The sequence below is a fragment of the Tachyglossus aculeatus genome, chromosome 21, assembly GCF_015852505.1.
Source record: "Tachyglossus aculeatus isolate mTacAcu1 chromosome 21, mTacAcu1.pri, whole genome shotgun sequence".
Taxonomy (NCBI): Eukaryota; Metazoa; Chordata; class Mammalia; order Monotremata; family Tachyglossidae; genus Tachyglossus; species Tachyglossus aculeatus.
The window spans coordinates 83,100,249-83,116,372 of NC_052086.1; the positions used below are offsets into that span (position 1 = coordinate 83,100,249).

Genomic DNA, 16,124 nt, shown 5'->3' on the forward strand with positions numbered 1-16,124 from the left:
CACTCTGACTTGATCCCTTTATTCATCCCCCCCACCCAGCCCCACAGCATGTTACATACATTTCTGTTATTTATTTATTTATATTCATATTTGTCTCCCCATAAAGACTGTAAACTCAATGTGGGCAAAGAGTGCCTATTTATTGTTACATTGTACTCTCCCAAACTTAGTACAGTGCTCGGTACACAGTAAGCACTCAATAAATAATGATTGAATGAATGAATGAACTTAGAGGTATCCTAAATGGTCAGCAGTGGACTTGGCAACACAGTCTATATCTTCAGAGCCTTTTTGATGTAGCCATCCCTGGAGTACACTCTGTTTAATTTTCATGCCCTTTTCAATAGACAAAAAGCTCAGTAATTCTGACTATTCCAGTCTCAAAAATACCAACTGATAATCCCGTTAACATTTCCCCTAAGAGAAAAGTGCATTAGGCTGATGGTTCAGGACCTTCTAAAATCCTACTGGACAGAGGATGATAAACCAAATGCTTAGCAGACATGAAACCTATAACCTTTTGTATTCCCCTGAAACTCTTCTGTGATCATTTCCCCGCTTTTGGTAGATCTAGGTTTCTTCCTCCTTCTTACGGGATCAGTGCACATATATTTTCCAGAGAAAGAAGAAGGGACAGTTCTGCCAAGGAAACAGATTGTAGGTAACCCAGTAATCTCACATAGAAACATGAAATACACAATAAACTCAAAATTAAATATAAAACAATAGCAGATTCTCTTCCCGTTGATAGGAGTGGTAAGTGCTACCTCTCCAACTTCTACTGGAGGTAGGGCCAAGCTTGAAGTCTTTGTTATGATTTTAAATGCGTGGATATTGGTACAAACAAAATATTGGAAGATGACATCCAACCTTTCAAAAACAATCAAGCTCTGGGAAAAGACTTGAATAGTGGTTGTGGGAAGGAAATGTGTATGCCTATTGTTATACTACACTCTCTCAAGTGGCTAGTACAGTGTCTTGCACACAGTAAGCACTCAATAAATATGATTGATTGATTGGTAGTTCTTTTTTTGTAAGGTGTTTTTAAGTACTTACCATGTTCCAGCACTGTACTAAGTGCTGGGGTAGATACAAGCTGATCAGGCTGAACTCTGGCCCTCTCCCACATGGGGCTCACAGTATTAATTCCCATTTTACAGGTGAGGTAACTGAGGCACAGAGAAGGTAAATGCCTTGCCCAAGGTTGCCCAGCAGACAAGTGGCACAGCTAGGATTAGAATCCCGGTTCTTCTGATTCCCAGCCCGTACTCTATCCACTAGGCAACACTGCTTCCTAGGTCCTTGATGGAAAATGCACAGTAACCCTGCTGGAACAAGGAAACTCAGATAGGTCTCGATGTGGAAAGTGAGTAGATGAGAATGGATTTAGGAAGCTACCAAGCTGGGGGGTTCAGCAAAGAGACACCACCAAGATTAATAATAATAATAACAATAACAATAATAATAGTGGAATTTGTTAAGCATTACTCTGGTTAGGCACGGCACTAATGCTGAGGTGGATACAGGAAAATCCAGTTGGACACAGTTCCTGTCCAACGTGAGGCTCACACTCTCAAAACTCATTTTACAGATGAGTTAACTGAGGCCCAGAGAAGTGAAGTGACTTGCCCAAGATCACACAGAAGACAAGTGGCAGAGCCAGGATTAGAACCCATGACCTTGGTTGATGAAAATAGTAGCGTGTTAAAGACTACCTACCACAAAATACAAAATGCATCAACACCTCCGAGCTCCTGATGATCAAAGCAAAACAATTGTCTACAAAATCCTGCCATGGGATTTATAGCTTAGGCTAGGTTATGCAGATAAACAATGGTGGAATACCAGAGTGGAAGAGATCAGGTACATTCAGAATTCCACAGTCTAAGGGCAAGGGAGATCAAGGAGGGAATTGCCATTTTACAGATGAGGAAACTGAGATACAGAGAAGTGAAGTGACTTGCCAAGGTTACCCAGAAGACAAGTGGCAGAGTTAGGTTAAAACTCAGGCCCTATGACTCTCAATCCCATACTCTTTGCACTAGGCCACACTGCTCCCAGTTACAATATGTTTTTAAAAGAATCATTTCAAGACAGTATCAAGTGAATGTAAATAAGACCTAGAAATATACTTGAATATTTTTGTGAGCTATAGGAAGAGAATCTATTTATAGACACCACAAAAATATTAAAGAGTAATGATGAGAATTGTTCTTTTTGAATGTGAATGCAAAATAAAAATCAGGAAGGCTGGAAAACTTACACTAGTCAGATTTGTTGATGCTGAAAAGGTCTGAAGTAGTGAGGCTTTATCCTATCTCTCTGCTTACCTCTTCACATGGTAAAGTCCTTTTCAGATGAAAGACAAAATAGGCCTTTAAAGCAGAAAATTCAGATTGTCTAACCACGGAGTCAACAGTCAGCAATTGATTTTAATGAAACTTCACAGGGAAATGCATTTAGTGGTAGAAATTCACATCCTGTTCACCAGATGCTTTGCTCATTAAGGAGTCAGGACAATGAATATACCAGGGAGGACATTCTGAACATCCCCTTTTCAAATCTATAACCATAAAAGAGGAAACAATTGGAGTTAATAGTTCTCTCTCCAGCCCCACTTTCAAATTGCTCATACTCATATTTTTCTTTTGGTAACAGAATGACATTTAAAGTCACCTCTACTAGAGTGTGGGGATCTATTGTAATATTTAGGTCTCTGAGTCTCTGTAGAATTTCTTACCTCCCTTTATGGTAGGATCTTTATGCCAAAAGCAGTAGTTAAGCCTTATGTGAATTTGGCTAGTTCTTTGGGAAATTACCTGTTTCCTTGACTAACTTGTTCTTTTCAATACGAGCCTCGTCTTTTAACAGGTTCTTGGCTACATCCTTGAAAGTGGCACTGGTTATTATGTAGACTCTGACATTAACTCCTATCGTCGGGGGGAGAGGTGGTGGTGAGAGGGCTCAGCACCCTGTGGATATGTTTTGAACAATAACAACCTATGAGGTTGCATCATTTGAATGGGCTGTCCCTGATGCTATGTCTATTCTGTGAATTCAGAGAGGATTGCTGCAGTCCCCCAATGAATTTCTCATCTTGCATGTGAGCCTAACTGGGTTTCAGACTCTGAAGAGACTCTTGGGGATAAAAACACCAGCAAGGTGTAGTCCTACTGTGGACAAAACACCTGTTAGCATTTCATCCAACGCTGAAGTTCACAAAAGGGGTTCAATGACTGGTGCACTTTCCTTGAGAGGTTTTGATAGAAAAGAGAGCCTTCCCATCTCCACCATTTGGAATGGCAGGGCCACCCCAGGTGATTACAGCTGCTGCTGGGAAGTCCCCTAAGTTTTCCTTCTCAGTCTTGAAATCCCCAGCAATGAGGAGCCTCTATCTGCAGGCTGGACCAGGAAAGAGGGGCAACCGATAGACCACCTAGATAGGTAATAATAATAATTATGGTATTTATTAAGCTCTTACTCTGTGCCAGACACTGTACTAAGTGCTGGGGTGAGTAGAAGCAAATCGGATTGGACACAGTCCCTTGTCCCAGTTGGGGCTCACCCAAGTGTTTGGCCTTTTAGTTGTCACTACAGTGAATCTTAATCTTTGCAATACTTCTTGTATCTCATGTTGTCATTTTTGCTTCCCTGAAATCTCTCAGCTCTGAGGGGAGATGCAAAGCTCTTTCACCTGTACTACACACATCACTGTTGTCTTATTTTTTGTACATTTTATCTTTGTGTGTGTGTGTGACCTACATCCACCCTGCTCATCGATGAGTGACAGCAGTATTTTATTCTATTATAAGCCCCATGCTAAACCCCTAAATCTACATCCCGAGAAATTCAGAAGTAAAAAGCTTCATGGAAGAGGTATGGTGCAGGAAAGTGACTGTTATCATCCATAAATTTCTCAGTACCAAATTTATTTATTGGTATTTGGAGAAATTTTTTAAAAGAGATTTTCTGTTGATTTTCTGAGGAGAAATTTCCCCACTATTGATCAAGAGGATGCTTGACACTGAAATAACTAGATCATACATTCAGACAAGCACACTGTAACTTTTCTCTTCCAAGTTTCATGTTCATATTAATGTCAGTCTTCCCATCTAGACTGTGAGCCCATTGTTGGGTAGGGATTGTCTCTGTCTGTTACCGATGTGTGCTTCCCAAGCGCTTAATGCAGTGCTCTGCACACAGTAAGCGCCCAATAAATACTATTGAATGAATGAATGAATCGAGACTGTAAGCTCATTATGGGCAGGGAATGTGCCTGCTAATTCTCTTGTATTACACTCTCTCAAGTGCTTAGAACAGTGCTCTGCACTGCACTGTAGATTATAGAGTAATCTATACTCAATAGATTACTATTGTTTGATTGATTGATTGGCAGAGATCTTGGTGATCCAAGAGTCAAGTCAACAAAGTCAAGTCTTCTCCATGTTAGGTAGCTGTCACAAGGGAGTAGTGGAGAACACCTTCCCTGCCCCTGAACCTGGATTCAGAGATGCTGAGATGCTTTTAAGTCTGTTGGGGGAATGATTTGGGCTGGGAAATATATAGGGAGGGTTAGAGCTGTGGTGATTTGCTGCAGCTTTCCTTAGCTCCCCCAAAATGCCCCAGACCCAGCCTTTCACCTCACTGATTTTTCAGGGCTTCGAAAGGCCTTACTTTGGCCAGAAAGCAGCCAGGACTGTTGACTGTGAAGTGGCCAATCAATTCTCTGAAGTAACAAAATGCAAACCTCCTATAGAGATGGAAAGGGATAGAAGGAAGAGTTGAGATGTTCTTTCAAGCAAGAGGGGGAGAATCAAACTTTACTTGTAAACTTCGATTTCAAAATTTGCTTACAAATGGGTTTTCCATTCATTCAATCAATCAATCGCATTTATTGAGCGCTTTCCAAAATTTAGATCCTGCTGAACAAGATCCTTCTAGTTATTTGTAGCATATCCCGTGGCTCAGTGGAAAGAGCCCGGACTTTGGAGTCAGAGGTAATGGGTTGAAATCCCGGCTCCACCAATTGTCAGCTGTGTGATTTTGGGCAAGTCACTTCACATCTCTGTGCCTCAGGTACCTCATCTGTAAAATGGGGATTAAGAGTATGAGCCCCCCGTGGGACAACTTGGTCACTTTGTAACCTTCCCCATGCTTAGAACAGTGCTTTGCACATAGTAAGTGCTAAATAAATGCTATTATTACTATTAATATCTCAAGAGCCCAATTCTCCCTTCTTGCTGATCCTAGTCCCCGGTCATACTTGTCAGTTCCTGCACTTACTACAGAGTCCCCAAAAGGGTGTAGCCTCCACAGTATCCTCAGCAGGATGCATATCAAATAGTAGTGATAATGATAATTGTGATATTTTTTAAGTGCCAGGCACTATGTGCCAGGCACTGTACTAAGTGCTTGGGTGGATATACAAAAATCGGGTTAGATGCTGTCCCTTTCCCATGTGGGGTTCACAGTCTCATTTTACAGATGAGGTAACTGAGGCCCAGAGAAGTGAAGTGACTTGCCCAAAGCAGCAGACAAGTGGTGGAATACTTTGAAATGATATTAACTCTTTGACCAGCAGCAGGTACGTGACGGACAGAGGAGGGAGTGAGGGGTGGTGTTATTTGCCTAAGAGATATTTGACTGGAATATGGATGTGCCTGGGCTCCCCTATCTGATTGTCCTCCATCTTGTTAAAGGGGGTGATTTACAACTTGCTAATGAGTTGACGATTCCTTTGGAAGATTTCCCAGTTCTAGAATGCAATCTAAAGCAATCTGGGGTTGGGGAGGGGGCTTGGGTTCTAAACCTGGCCCTGCCACTTGTCTGCTTTGGGTCCTTGGGTAAGTCACTTCTCTGTGTCTCAGTTACCTCATTTATAAAATGGGGATTAAGTCTGTGAGCACCATGTGGGACATGGACTGTATCCAACCTGTTTAGCTTGTACTTGCCCCAGTACTTATTACAGTGCCTGCATATACTGTGATTTATCTATATCTATATATATTTATATTAGTCTTTCTCCCCCTCTGGACTGGGAGCTCGTTGTTGGTAAAGAATGTATCTGCTTGTTGCTATACTATACTCTCCCACGTGCTTAGTTTAGTATAGTGCTTTAGATACAGTAAGCACTCAAAAAATACAATTGAATGAATGAATGAATGCCTGCCATACAGTAAGCACCTAAAAAATACCATTAAAAAATAAAACATTACAAAAGAAAAGAAAGAAAACTCTACAGCTTTTTACCTCTTTTGACCAAATGATAGTGGAGCAAATGGTTCGTGGTGTCAGCCAGTCAGTAAATCATATTTATCAAGTGTTTACTGTGTGCAGAGCTCTATACTTAGCGCTTGGGAGAGTACAATATAACATTATAGCAGGCACATTCCCTGCCCACAATGAGCTTAAAGTCTAGAGGGGGAGACAGACATTAATATAAATAAAACTATAGATGTATATGTAAGTTCTGCGGGGCTGGGAGGGAGGATGAATAAAGGGAACAAGTCAAGGTGATGCAAAATGGAGTGGAAGAGGAAAGGAGGGCTTAGTCAGGGAAGGCCTTTTGGAAGAGATATAATTTCAATGTGACTTCAAAGAGGGGGAGAGTAATTGCCTGTTGGATATGAAGAGGAAGGGCATTCCAGGCCAGAGGTGAGATGTGGGCAAGAGGTCAATGGAGAGACAGGTGATATCGAGGTACTGTGAGAAAGTTGGCATTAGTAATTGGAGAATGAAGTCTTCAGGAAGATCCCAAGTGAGCTGGAGCCTTGTGTGTTTTGAAAGGCCACTTTAATGGACACCATTTCTACTGCTGACTGATTCCCATTCTTAAGTGGATGTTATCTATATAGACCTTCAGTGTAGATGAGCTGGCATTTGTGGACAATATTTTCATCCATGCATTCTGTCAGAATTAATGCATTATTTTTGGCTAAATCCATGAAATAAGCTTGAGGAAAGGTTCTCTCTGGGTGTGAAATATTCCTTCCCCACAAAATGCGGTCACTGGGGGCTAAGGGTTGGGTAGGTTTGGGAATGGAACAGAGAACGTCCAGGAATAGGACTGGTGAATCTGGACTAAACTGTCCATCAGAAAGACTCTTGCCAATCAGGCAAGCAGGAGGGCAAGGTTTGAGTGCAAGCAAAAGCCTGAATTTAAAGAGAAATCTGTTAGACAGAGAACAAAATAAAACATTCAGTAAAACCAAGTGGATTTACCATGCATAAGACCAAATGTTAAATCAACCTGGAATGAATTAGTTTTAATAGGACCTATGCTCTCTTCATCTTTGTTTTTGTTTTCTGAACTGATAATTTTGCTTCCTTTTGCCAAGATGTAACACTGGCTATTTTCCCAAGGGAGAATTCTACTAGTCAGATTCAACTATTTCGTCCTCTAGATTGTAAGCTTGTTGTGGGCAGTGAATGTGTTTACCAATTCTGTCATATTTTACTGTACAGAGCACTTAGTACAGTGCTCTGCTCAGAGGAAGTGTTCAGTAAATACCACTGATTGATTTTGTCTATTAACAATGTTATCAACCTAAAGTGCCCATTGATGCTGTCTCCACTTGACAAATGTGTGAAATCTGAGATGCAAGTCAGGCAAGCAAGTGAGCAATCTCTTTTGCTTGAAATACACAGACAAATGAGCTGGAAAATTTACCACCAAAATTATCTGAAAATTTTTCTCAGCTATCTTCTCTAAATCACCAGTGGATATTTGGTTGCAAGGTTCTGGTGACTGGCAATTTGACAATGGTCATAACGGGAACAGAAATGATTTCTCTTTTGGGATCAATATCCAGTGAAAATGTGTTTTTCCTTCCCTGCATCTATACTCATTTTTCTAAAGCAAAATTCAGTTTGACATCATCTTGGGTAAACCTTCTGCAACGGGAGACTGGTCATATTCCCATGAGGCTGATTGGACTTAATGTTATGAGGTTCCTGAATATCTGTAGAATCCAGTTTAAATGTGAAAGGAGAAACAGTGAACCTAATGACTCTGCTTCAGGACAGACTTAGAGCAAGGATGGACAGATTGAGTCTGGCAAAGACATTTGGCAGAGTCTGGGCAAAATATATTCTTGCTGACTAACCTGGAGAAGTCACCAATTTTTAGGGCACTTAGAAGTCCTCCTTCAGAAGGGATCCATTTGTTCTGAGAGGAGGATCTTGAGCTAATATTGCAGAGAAAGATTGACAATCAAAGGAAATTGGACTAAAATTCGTTGCTGCTCTAAATCCAGACTTTACTCCAAGAAAAGAGATCTCTGATTAAGTTTGGGTTTATCTAGAAACCACCTGGGATCTTATGGAATCCCAGACCTGGTGCTTTTCTAGTTTCTAAGATTTTGTATCTTTGGCAGGGGTAAGGAAATGAAGCTGAGAAACATGGTTGTGGCTGGAATGTAGTGACCACCAGTTCCATATTAACCATGTTAGGCTTGTGTCTGTTCTACCTCAAGGAGACTGTAACTGGAGCAAGCCAATCCTAGAGTTGGATGAACAAGGAACAGAGGAAGAAATCCACATCTACAAAGGCACAGAAGGTGAGTATTTGGATGGGTCTTTAGTCACTCCTCCCAAGCAAAAGAAGTCACACTTTGTTTTTATCTTGGAGAAATCAGGGTACTATAACTTGATCAATGTACTGAGCACCTACTGTGTGCAGAGCACTGTACTAAGCACTTGGGAGAGTACAATCGAATTAATAGACATGGTCCTTGCCCTTAAGGCCCTTGCATTTTAGCAGGGGAAATAGATACTGAGATAATGTAGAGAGTGGAGGAAGGAGCAAAAGGGGATGTCTACATGAATTAATGCTTGAAGAATTTATTATATAAGATGTGGACATAAGTGTTATGGAAGCTTGAGGTTGTAGGTACTCCGATGCCACAGAAGTGCTGAGATGGCAATTGAAGGAAACATAGCCTGAATAGAGGAAATAATTAAACAGAGTAGATCTCTTTGACAGAGACATGATTTCATTAACACTTTGAAATTGGGGAGTGTGAGAAAGTGGGAGGGGGGTTCTATAGGATTTGCAGAGGGAGGGAGTTCCAGGCAGAAAGAAAAAAAAAACATGAGAAGGCGATTCCTAGCAGAAGAGACAAGAATGCAGCACCATCTGGGAGGAGCGAAGAGAGCTAGTTGGGTGAAGTGAGAAAAGAGAGTGGATAAGTAGGAAGGACAGAGTTTATTGAGAGTTTTAAAGCCAGCGATTAGGAGTTCCTACTTAATGTGGAGAGGACTGTAAAACCACTGGAGGTTTTTGAGAAGTGGAGAGATGTGACACAACAACATATTAGAAAGATCAACATTTTAGAGAACCAGTGTGGCCTAATGGATAGAGCACAGGTCTGGGAGTCAGAAGGACCCGAGTTCTAATCCCTGCCCTGCCCTTAGCTTGCTGTGTGACCTAGGGCAACTCACTTCACTTCTTTGTGCCTTAATTACCTCATCTGTAAAAAGGGGATTAAGACTGTGAGCCCACTCTGGGACATGAATTGTGTCCAACCTGATTAATATGTATCTATTCCAGCAAATAGTAAAGTGCCTGGCACATAGTAAGCACTTAACAACTAAATGCTAGGCTCAGAATGAAATATGGATAGGAGAGTAGAGTGACTGATGCAGCTGTCAATCCATGAGTGTGTCTCTGAGAGGGAATATCTTGCCTGCTATTAGCTAAAGTAGTTTATCAAATGAGCTATTGAGGTTGGGGGACAATACTACAAACATCATAGGAAATTATCCACTTTAATATTACACATTTAACAAATATATCTCTTCCATTCTGGCTGATCATTACTTTAATGACATGTTTTCATCTCTTTGAAAGATATTTTGTCCTAACTCTCATTGGCCAGCATTTTTCTCTAATGATGATCATGTCTGGAGACTGTAAAGTCCATATGAATGTCTGTTTCTCCTTCATGTGCTTATATCAAGGCAGCTAATCAGAAAACCACTTATTTAGGACACCAGTAAACCCCATAAAACTGTGAGTAAAATTAGGAATTGATCTTATTTGTCCCAAATCCAAAACCAGGTTTGAAACGACTCCAGGAAACAGTTATGTGTTTCTACTGGAAATCTCAGATGTATACAGGGGCTCAAAAATGCCTTTTTCACTGCATTTATATTTGGCCCTTCAGAAATATTTCCCATACTTGTACTCTCTCAAGCACTCAGAGCAATGCTTTGTACACAGTAACCAATCAACCACATTAAGTGTTTGCTGTATGTAGAGTACTGTACTAAGCACTTGGTAGAGTACAATTTAGCAGAGTTAATAGATACATTCTCTACCCACAACGCGTTTACAGGCTAAAGGGAGAGACAGACAATATAATAATAATAATAATAATAATAATAGTATTTATTAAGTGCTTACTATGTGCCAAGCACTGTTTTAAGCTCTGGGGTAGATACAAATAAATAAATTACATTTATGTACATAAGTGCTGTGAAGTTGAGGGAGCGATGCAAATCCAAATGCAAAGCTGACAAAGAAGGGAGTGCTAGAGGAGGAAATCAGGGCTTATTCAGGAAAATCATCTTGGAGATGTGCCTTCAACGAGGTTTTGAAGGTGGGGAGAGTTTTTGTCTGTTGGATATGAACAGGAAGGGCATCCAGGACAGAGGCAGAATAAGGGCAAGAGGTTCGCAACAAGATAGACGATCAAGGTACAGTGAGTAGGTTGGCACGAGAGTGAAGTGTCTGGGCTGGGTTATAGTAGGAAGTAGTGAGGTAAGGTAGGAGCAGGCAAGATGATTAAGTGCTTTAAAGCTGATGATAAGGAGTTTCTGTTTGATGTGAAAGTTCTTGAAGAGTGGGGAATCATGGACTGAATGTTTCTGTAGAAATGTAGTCTGGGCAACAGAATGAAGTATGGATTAGAGGGGAGAGAAATGGGAGGCAGGGAGGTTAGAAAGGAGGCAAATACAGTGATCAAGATGGGATAGGACAGTGCTTGGAGTAACGTGGTAACAGTTTGGATGGAGAGGAAAAGGCAGAGTTTAGCAACGTTGTAAAGGTTGGATGGACAGGATTTAGTGACACTGAATATGTGAGTTGAATGAGAGAGTTGAGTCAAGGATAACACCAAGGTTATGAGCTTGTGAGGCAGGAAGGATGGTGGTGTTATGTACAGTGATGGGAAAGTCATGGGAAGGACAGGGCTTTGGCAGGAAAATAAGAGTGCTGTTTAGGACATGTTATGTTTGAGATGTCAGCGGTACATCTAAGTAGAGATGTCTTGAAGGCAGGGGGAAATATGAGACTGCAGAAGAGAGAGATCTAGGTTGGAGCTGTAGATTTGGGAATCTTTCGCCTTGAGATGGTAGGTAGTTGGAGCCATGGGAGCAAATGAGTGGGAGTGGGTGTAGATGGACAATAGTATGGGACCCAGAACTGAACCTTGAGGGACCCCCACAGTTAGGGAATGTGAGACAGAGGAGAAGCCTGTGAAAGAGACTGAGACATAGAGGCCAGAGATATAGGAGGAGAACCAGGAGTACCAGGGCAGTAGACATTCAATACATTGATTGATTGAGTGCTTAGTACAGTGCTCTGCACACAGTAAGCACTCAATAAATACGACTGAATGAATTAGTGATTGATTGATTGATGTAAAGTGTGGGTGGGCATTGAAAGATTGAGAGAAAGGATGCAGGATATAAAATGCAAGGAATCTAAGGAGTTGAGAATTATTTGTTAAAGAGGGAGAGCATGAAGTGGGGAGGGGCAAGGGCAATGCCTTAAAGGAAACGCCCTACACATTTCCAAGTTTTCTTCTGGGAAGCAGAAGCCCAAGAGCAGATTTAGTAGAAACCTATGCCTGGAAGGAAAGGAGTAAACTCCCAGGTATGTTTCTTGCTGTGGCTCTCCTTTTATCTGAGAGGACTACTCTCCCCATCTTCAAATCCCTTCTAAAATCAGGTCTCCTCCATAAGGCTTTTCCTGACTATGCCCTCACTTCTCCAATTTTTCCTCTCTTCTGCATTACCTGTGCCCAAGCACAGGTCTCTACGCTTTAAACACTTTGACATTCATCCCAGCCCCACAGCATTTATGGGCATAATCATCTATCCTTTATTTTAATGTCATCATCATCATCATCATCATCAATCGTATTTATTGAGCGCTTACAATGTGCAGAGCACTGTACTAAGAGCTTGGGAAGTACAAATTAGCAACATATAGAGACAGTCCCTACCCAACAGTGGGCTCACAGTCTAAAAGGGGGAGACAGAGAAAAAAACCAAACATACTAACAAAATAAAATAAATAGAATAGATATGTACAAATAAATAAATAAATAAATAAATAGAGTAATAAATATGTACAAATATATATACATATATACAGGTGTTGTGGGGAAGGGAAGGAGGTAAGATGGGGGGGATGGAGAGGGGGACGAGGGGGAGAAGAAGGAAGGGGCTCAGTCTGGGAAGTCCTCCTGGAGGAGGTGAGCTCTCAGTAGGGCCTTGAAGGGAGGAAGAGAGCTAGCTTGGCGGATGGGCAGAGGGAGGGCATTCCAGGCCCGGGGGATGACGTGGGCCGGGGGTCGATGGTGGGACAGGTGAGATCGAGGTACGGTGAGGAGATTAGCGGCAGAGGAGCGGAGGGTGCGGGCTGGGCTGTAGAAGGAGAGAAGGGAGGTGAGGTAGGAGGGGGCGAGGTGATGGAGAACCTTGAAGCCCAGGGTGAGGAGTTTCTGCCTGATGCGCAGATTGATTGGTAGCCACTGGAGATTTTTGAGGAGGGGAGTAATATGCCCAGAGTGTTTCTGGACAAAGATAATCCGGACAGCAGCATGAAGTATGGATTGAAGTGGAGAGAGACACGAGGATGGGAGATCAGAGAGAAGGCTGATGCAGTAGTCCAGACGGGATAGGATGAGAGCTTGAATGTCTACCTCCCCCTCCACTTTGTAAGCTCCTTGTGGACAGGGATCAGGTCTACCTACCCAAGTCAGTTAGTTAATCATATTTACTGAGCATTTACTATGTGCAGAGTACAATACTAAGCATTTGGGAGAGTAGAATATAGCAATATAACAGAAACATTCCCTGCTCACAACGAGTTTACAAACCCTATTGTATTGTATTCTCCCAGTCACTGACTACGGCACTCCAGGCATTTAATTATTACCATTGATTGAATGGTTGATTGACAATAGGACAAGAAAGATAATCCAAATCCTTAATTCAATAACTAAACCCCTTATTTTGAGTATAAAAAATCAGAGAGATTGTAGTTTTATGGATTATGAACATTTTGAGGAATACTTGCGGGTATTTGCTTCCTCTTACCAGCAGAACCCATTACCTATAAGGGAGTCTCTCTCGAGTGGAATCACAGAAGCCGGATTGACTGAAAGTGGAAAGTTTAGTTGTCCTAACATGTGCCACAAGATGCATTCACAGTGAGAGGAGGGAATAAATTTAACCTAACAATAAGTACCCCTTGTCTACTAAAAAGAGACAAGAGTTTTCTCAAGAAAACAATTCAGCAAGCCTATTCATGGCTTAGTGGAAAGAGCACGAGCTTGGGAGTCAGAAGTCGTGCTCTAATTCCAACCCCGAAGCAGTGTGGCTTAGTGGAAAGAGCTCGGGCTTGGGAATCAGAGGTCATGGGTTCAAATCCTGGTTCTGCCAAATGTCACCTGTGGGACTTTGGACAACTCATTTAACTTCTCTGTGCCTCAGTTACCTCATCTGTAAAATGGGGATTAAGACTGTGAGACCCCCCCGTGGGACAACCCGACCACCTTGTAACCTCCCCAGCGCTTAGAACAGTGCTTTGCCCATAGTAAGGGCTTAATAAATACCATCACTATTATTATTATCATTAAGTGATGGTGCAATGCACTTAACTTCTCTGTGCCTCAGTACCTCATTTGTAAAATGGGGATTAAGAATGAGAGCCCCACGTGGGACATCCTGATCACCTTGTATCTGCAGCAGTGTTTAGAACAGTGCTTGGCACATAGTAAGTGCTTTACAAATGCCATTATTAATATTATTATTCTGATCATACCTCAGTAAAGCAAAATGGCTCCTGACAGGAGCTCCAGTGTGCTGTGAAATCCATGAGTCAATCGATCACATTTATTGAGCACTTACTGTGCAGAGCACTGATGATGATGATGATGATGATGGTATTTGTTATGCGCTTAATTTGTGCCAAGCACTATTCTAAGCACTGGGGTAGATACAAGATATACAGGTTGTCCCATATGGGGCTCACAGTCTTCATCTCCATTTTACAGATGGGAGAACTGAGGCACAGAGGACTTAAGTGACTTGCCCAGGGTCACACAGCTGACAAGTGGCAGAACTGGGATTAGAACCCATGACCTCTAACTCCCAAGCCCGTGCCCTTTGCACTAGGCCACACTGATGCTCAAGCACTCTACTAAGTGCTTAGGAAAATACAATACAACAGAGTTGGTAGACATGTTCCCTGCTCACAGTGAGAGCTCAGTTATAAATAAATCAATTGCAGGTAGATACATAAATTCTGTGGGGCTGAGGGAGGGGTGAATAAAGGGTGAAAATCCAAGTGAAATGCTACCGATGGTACTAGCCATGCTGGTTGACCAGCTCTGAACTAAGTGGGTAGAATACTGGATTCAGCATGTCTAAGCACTTAGTACAGAACTCTGCACAGAGCAAGCACTCAGTAAATACCATTGATTGATTGATAACCCTTGGTTGAAGGTGGGATATAATACGAATTACTTGGCTTGATTTTTCTTTTTGTCGAATGGGACCAAGGTGTTTTAAGAATGAGTTAAATATTAGATAGTAGAAATAAAGTATCTTGGGTTCCACAGGAAAAAAAAACAGTGCTAAAGAAATTCAATTATCTTTATCTTTTCAGGTAAACCAGTTCTCTCTCGTGCAAGCTCACCGGTATGTTCATCACCAACACTGAATCGATGGGAAAAAGCAACAATGTGACCGAATTCATTCTCCTGGGACTAACCCAGAATCCAGAGTTGCAGAAACTTTTATTTGTTTTGTTCCTAATCATCTAGCTGGTAGCTCTTTTGGGAAACCTGCTTGTGGTCATAACCATCAAGACCAGCCAAAATCTCAGCTCCCCTATGTACTACTTCCTCTCATACTTATCTTTCATAGATGCCACCTACTCCTCTTCCACCACACCCAAAATGATTGTAGACAGCCTGTCTGCCAGGAAAGCCATCTCCTACGATGGCTGTATGTTTCAGCTCTTTGCATTACACTTCTTTGGAGGAACAGAGGCCATCCTTCTCATTGTGATGGCCTATGACCGTTACGTGGCCATCTGCAAACCCCTGCACTATTTGATCATCATGAACCGGCAGGTGTGTGTCCTATTGGTGGGGGTGGGCTGGGTAGTGGGCTTCTTCCATCCAATAATTCATATTCTCTTCCTATTCCGGCTGCCCTTCTGTGGTCCCAATGTCATTGATCATTTTCTCTGTGACATGTACCCTGTGTTGGAACTCGCCTGCACAGACACCTATGTCGTGGGCCTGTCAGTGGCTGCCAACGGTGGCCTGATCTGCACTCTTTGTTTCATCATGTTGGTCATCTCCTACATGGTTATCCTGAACTCCCTAAAAAGTTCAGAGGGAAGGCGCAAAGCCCTCTCCACCTGTGGCTCTCACATCACGGTTGTCGTGCTGTTCTTCGTTCCCCGTATCTTCACCTACATGAGACCTGTCTCCACTTTCCCCATAGATAAAGCAGTGGCCGTATTCTATATTTTCATTACTCCCATGTTAAACCTCTTGATCTACACCATGAGAAATTCAGAGGTGAAAAATGCCATGCGGAAGTTATGGAGCCAAATAATGACTTCAGGAGAGAAGTGAATCACTTTCTGAGAATTATGTTGTTGGTTTTTTCAGTGGGAGAAAGAGGGAGCCAGAAGGTTCTTCAGATGCTTTAAGAAAAATCACTGTGGCTTAATCTCTTCTAAAAGAAACATACTTGAAGGTTTTAATGTATTCTGAATTGTCAGAACAATGAATGTCATTTCCTTTATGTGTTTAAGTCTTCCTTCTCATTATAAATATTGATTAAAAGACTGCTTCAGTATATTCTAGTGGTAA

General features: G+C 41.9%; 1 pseudogene; it reads left to right on the forward strand.

The window, feature by feature from the left end:
- Positions 1-14,960: 14,960 nt before the first annotated feature.
- Positions 14,961-15,884, forward strand: LOC119942503 (annotated as a pseudogene).
- Positions 15,885-16,124: the final 240 nt, after the last annotated feature.